The following is a 6,199-nucleotide window of genomic DNA, read 5'->3' as shown; positions in this document are numbered from 1 at the left end:
GAAGTGGTCTGAATCACGCTCTGGACAAACCACCTCTTGCTCATGAAAGGAAACTCCCAGACAGCGAGAGTTCTAACCGGTTACAGTTTCCTACTATTTCGGTTTTCACGAGCAGAAAGTCACTCCCTAGTTCCTTCCCCCCACCGGTCTCCACCCTCAGTATATTTAAGAGGGCACAGAAACCCGGTGGAGTCAGTCATTTCACAGAGAGTGTCTTTAGATCTTCTCAGCCATTGACTTGGATTTATCAACAGTAGGTTAAACATTTTGTCTCATTCTCTTTCTGATGCGAATAGATCTAAGCATATTTTAGATTTATTCGTGCCTTATTTTCTTCATTAATTTCGATCCTTTTTTAGGGAGTGAGGGAACTTTAAATAAAACTAAATAGCTATTCAAAATTAACAGATATTCATATATTACATATTTTTGCAAGCAAAAATATCTAATACATGAATATCCAATAAATTTGTAGACTGAATCCAGTGGATTATTTGCATCCAAAAAGAAATGCGTTCAACCTATATAAAGTAACTGACCACACTCTTCTTAGTACCAAATAGGTCCCAAAAAGTGTCACATTAATTTTATTAATAAATTTAAAAATTTATACAAGTGTATTATAGAGTGTCGCTAAATATTGTCCGTCGATGTTTTAATCGATAAATATTAGAAATTTGAAAATAATTAAGCACTGATAAGTTGTTCTATGCTTATCTGCTCATAATATCGAGGATTGTCTATAAGTTTCGGTTAGGATTATGTATTTTTTTGTTTAATTTTCGGCTTTGTCTAAAAAAAATCTCCTTTTTGTCAATGGGAAATTGTTCTTTGTAGCAAATGGAAGTGAACAAGGATAGAAAGATATTTTAAATTGGTACTGATCCAATCCAAAATCTGCGCACGTATCTTAATGAGTTTAAAAAAAATCGTACTTCCTAGAAAAAAAAATCAAAAGTTATGGTTCTAAACAGCAAATAGTAATAATTTTCATTGAAGTTACAAAAGGAAGTGCTTCGTTCCATCTCTTGAGCGTCTCTCTTTTCCATCTATCTCTAATGCCCGTTATCTTTAAGCTTCTCCCGGAAATAGCAGCCTCTTCAAGTAAGTACTGTACTGTACTACTTATGTTATTATAAAGATTGCAGATAAGTTAAACAAGGATTTTCACAGAAAATTTACCAGAAAGAATGTGGAGGATGGAAGAAGAAGAATCAGGGTACTCTTGAAAAGACTGAAGAAACCTATTTGTTCTTTTTACGTACATAATTTCTATCTATTTTTAATGTAATTTAAACTTCAGAATTGACACAAGTCATTGCCTGTCCCTGGGAATATTTATAATGCTAGTCAAATAAAATAGTAAACAGCTGAGTGCACTTTCCTGTTGGTCAACTGCTTGGTTTCAACACCGATTAGGACAAACTGTATGTACGAAGATGATGCAAAGACTCATCGAGGGAAGTAGAAAATATAGTTTACGGTGTGATTTGGATCAGGAGGAAATGATACAAAAAACTAATTAAATCGTATGGAGAGAGATTTAATTTAGAAATGAGGATGCTGTCGTAGTGCACACTTTTATAGCCCGCAAGATTGCAAAGATAATTTCAGGTTTATGTCAGCAACATCAGAAGATGGGGTCTCGAAGCCAAGTTCAAATTTGGACTCGGGTTACAATCTCCCAGTATGATATTATATGCTCATACTAACGAGTTGACATAAGGTGATGACAGCCGAGCAGTTCTCTGTCTAGCTGGCAACTGCCACAAGAATGCGTTTTAAGGTAAATGGTATACAAAGGCCTCAGGAAAGCGAACTCTTGCTATTTACAAACGAGTCGAGAATCACTCTTTAAACTGGTTCTTGTCTAGAGAGAAAATGGAACAATCTAATATCAGGAGAAAATATTATGATCGTGACGATGGATTGAGTAGTCACGATCACATGATTATGATTCATGAAAACAGAGGCGTATTTCATTTCAAACTTAATATAAATGAGCCTCCGATAATGTTCTTCCACAAAATATTTGATAGACTACCACTAAGTACATATTTTTCTTGGTTCATATGATTTTGGACATCATTATACACTGCTCTACCATTAATATCCGGACACCTGCTGTCAGACAAAAAAAAAAAGCTTTTATTGTGACATTTAATATTTTGTGCTGAAACCTTTTGCTTTTATGATGGCCTTCAATCTTCGCGGCATACTCTCAACCAGCTTTTTATAAATGTCAGGTGATATGTTCCTCAACTCGGCTTTTAACGCAGCCACCAGTTCGGCCTTCTTCTTTGGGCGAGCTCGACGTGCACGTACCCGACGATCCAATACACCCTAAAGATGCTCCTCAAACCACTCTGTTACTACCGAGCAGTATGGCATGGCACGTTGTCTGGCTGATACAGGCTTTTCCTGAAGTATTGCCATAATGTTGGTAGTGCATAATTGTTCAGGTTGTCCTGGTACTGCACAGCATTCATGGTTTTGTCGATAACGACTAATGGGCCCAAGCCAAACCATGAAAGGAACTCCATATCATGACACTGCCTCCACCAAACTTCATTGTTGGGAGGATACAATCAGAAAGGAACTGTTCCCCTGGCATTCGCCACACCCAGGAACGGCTCTCAGACTGGTAGAGTGCGAACCTTGGCTCGTCTGTCCATAGGACTATTTTCCACTGCTCTACAGTCCAGGATTCGTGCTTCTTACACCGTGTTAATCGGCGTCTAGCATTTGTTGAGGTGATCAATTCTGTTGAACTATTGAGGTAATTCTGTTGAACGTGTCATCTTCCATGCGCACTTTTGCAATTGTCTGTTGGAAGCCCAGTGTGCATATTTATAGCAGGTTCTGTGACGTGTTGCATGCATAGGACCTGTTTCCCCATCCATGGAGGGGTGTCTGGATATTAATGATAAGGCAGTGTATATATAAAGCAGGCTCAATAGAAGCAAGTTACAAATCTGAGGACATTTGTTTCTAATCTGTTAGGCCGATTGAGATAAAATCATCTTAAACATCAAGAAATGCACTGCAGTCTTTCAGAAAGAGCAGGTTTTCGAATGAGACTGTGTAAGCAACCTATACACTTGCACTGAGGAAAGAACCGTTATTTTATATTACATATTTTGTTCTATTTTATTATTGGTATTAGTAAATAGCCATTTTAATTTATATTTGGGTTTATAATTATGGACAACCAAGAATTCAGTAGTATTAATATTAATGAACCCTTTTCTATATATAAGAAGATGAAACTCACTACACTGGAGGACCTCGTGGATCTTCACAGTTGGTAGGAGCGCCGTCTTCCCCACACCAGCTCGAAAAGATCTGAGTTCGAATCCAGTCGATGACGGGAGGAATTTTTATGGGGCTTTTTCACAACGTGGCTGAGTTAGTCGGTCTCAGGCTAGGGTGGCATGCTTTTTGTCTCACGGAAACTCGGATTTTTTGTCCAGCAAAACAGAAAATCGACCTCAGAACAGACTATACACGGAACAACATGGCCTTAGTCGCCGATGCTCCTAAAACCCAATAACAACAACTACACTGAAATTCGACTAGCATGGCCTGACCTTTTGAAATTACCTACTCTCTAGCACATCACATCGCAAACTGACATCGTGGTCTACCTTGCTTTCAGTTATATGGTGTGAAAGAAGGTAACATTCTTTAAAGCCGAACTCCCAGCGGATTCCTGTTGAATCTAAGTTAATTTCTTGGATTTTAAATTCTTAAATGTCTGTTTTGAAAAGTTAAAAGTCAAATCTGCTTTCTAGTTTTGAAATTAAAAATTCAAACGTTTTGTTTGTTCCAATAATATACGTTATAAGCCTTGATAATGTTTCCCATCCTAAACGTGTACAAAATTATCCAATAATATTGGCATCTACGTGTTCAGACATCGATTAAAGCGTTTATTTAATGCGAAAAGAATAAATCAAGACCCTTTTCAAAACCAGTTGTCAATGAAGTACTAACCAGCAAATGGTCATTTTGAATTGCTATTTTGTTTTTGAATGCGATGGTCTTTTGTGCCTATTTTAATATCAGGTGAACGAAAAAACATGCCATTGTACTCTTCAGAGAGAAGTAAACGATGTGTGTCTTCATTTTTAAAGTCAGCTTGAAAATGAGAAAATACTCGTTGAATAATTTATAAATACGAACTCACACTGAACTCACCAATAAATAAAACTTAAGACAAGCACATCTAGGGCATGAAGATCTAATAATTAGAGCGTACCAGACACCACAAAAGAAATTTTGCATTGTATTCAGCATTCCTGTTAAACAACATGATCAATCCAGGTTTTTTCTAATTTCTTTTCTTTTTTTATTCTGACGCGGATGTACTTAGCTGTTGAGCATAACATCACTCACGAAGTCACTCATAACTTGTGTCGTGCAGTGGGTAAGTCCCAAAAGTAAAATTTTAATTAAAATATTTTAAAAATCATATAATTTTTATATTAACAAACTGAAATCAAAATAAATATAAATTTCACCGTTTTCAGAGAGTTATCCTTGAAAAATTAAATGTCGATTCTCATTCGAGGACAGAACGAAAGTTTTGTATTCACTTTTGATCCCTGGTGACCTATCATAACCTCAACAGTTAGTGAAATTTATATTTATTCTTACTGCCTTTATTATTATATTTATTGCGTTTTATTAAATTTATTATTTTTGCCTTTAGTGTGTTGATGTAAAAACTCTATAACTTAAATATATAAAAGGTCTATGTTCGAATCCTATCAATAAGGCAAGGAACGTTTTATGGTTTTTTTTCACTCCGTGGTAAAAACTGAGTTAGTCTGTCTGAGGGGAAGAAAACAAGGATTTACCTCCCATCTCTCCGAAAACCCGGGTTTTTGTCCACCAAAATAAGCAAACCGACTAGAGAAAACATGCAATTTGCAAACATATTACACACAGGTAGATGAGGTAATTGCATTCCCACAATTACTTCATCTACCTGTGGGAAATTATAATTTCCTCTAAAAGCAATTTCTCCATAATTTGGGGCCGGACTGACAATTTTTTGTCCCTATAGGCTTTTAACAAGTTTAGACCATCTCAATCACCTATCATATCATGACTATTATAGTCGATCACCCAAATTTTTTATTGGTCTCCGGTTTTAAAGATTTTACTGTATTAAGAAGCGTGTATATAAGATAGTTTGTTTTATTTCCACTAGGAAAGAATGAGAAGTTCTACTGTCTTCGCTACACTTGTTGTCTACCTCATATGTTTCTCCATTGTACCTGAAACTGTAGCTTTATCAAAGCTGAAGAAAGTATTAGCGCTTGGACTTTTAGCAGCAGCTCTCAAGGGAGGACCGTCAATTATTCCTATACCACTGCCAATTCCTCTTGCTATAGAATCATCCAAACATATACCAGTACCAGTTCCGTAAGTATATTCGTTCCTTCTGTAATTATTCTTGGATACACCGTGAAATTATGAAAACATAAAAGAATTATTATTTTCTGTACACCATAAATCTTAGTATTAGATAGCTGATCTTTCAAGATATATGATCTTTCAAGATATATTTCGCATTTATTTCTTTCTCTCTAGGGTTCACAGTCATGACGTTCATTTCGTTTCTTTCGACCACGGGGGTCATCATTATGGAGGCCATGATTGGTGGTGAAACTCTCTTCAAATCCTATGATCTTTATTTGTAAATGATAATACAAATCACCGTCACTGTAGATGTCATCAATATTTTGAAATTTTGTACAAATATGGCGCCAGTTTGTGTTCTTTGTACTTCGTTTATATTTTTTAATTGTAATTTTTGTACATATGTATTTTACCAATAAAGGTTTTCTGTTTTCTAGAAGAAAGTTATGGATTCATATCAATCTCAATAAAAATTCTATGACTTCACAGTTATTTTTTTCTAAATTAATTTTTAATTAGCCTCATAATGATGACGCCAGAAAGTGTCAGTCTTCTATTACCTCTACTATATATTTTATAACACAAGAATCCTGAATTAATAATCGTATTAAAGTTTACATAAATGATATGGGATAGGATGGGCTAAAAGAGGTCCCGAAGACAATTTTACGCATAAAAAAGACAAAATAATCAAAAATAGTACATTAAGTGGCCACTTTATTAGGTACACCTACCGTTTTCATGAAATAGAACACTCCTTCAGTCACCA

General features: G+C 35.6%; 1 long non-coding RNA gene across 1 annotated transcript; it reads left to right on the top strand.

The window, feature by feature from the left end:
• Positions 1-205: 205 nt before the first annotated feature.
• Positions 206-5,712, top strand: LOC150077050 (uncharacterized). The gene is made up of 3 exons (XR_016547701.1): positions 206-253; positions 5,219-5,433; positions 5,602-5,712. It is a non-coding gene; the product is annotated as an uncharacterized LOC150077050 (long non-coding RNA).
• The last annotated feature ends 487 nt before the right edge of the window (positions 5,713-6,199 follow it).

This window comes from Mastigoproctus giganteus, chromosome 12, assembly GCF_048544385.1.
Source record: "Mastigoproctus giganteus isolate SK-2022 chromosome 12, ASM4854438v1, whole genome shotgun sequence".
Taxonomy (NCBI): Eukaryota; Metazoa; Arthropoda; class Arachnida; order Uropygi; family Thelyphonidae; genus Mastigoproctus; species Mastigoproctus giganteus.
The sequence above is the reverse complement of the archived record's forward strand: the minus strand, read 5'-3'. Positions and strand labels throughout refer to the sequence as shown.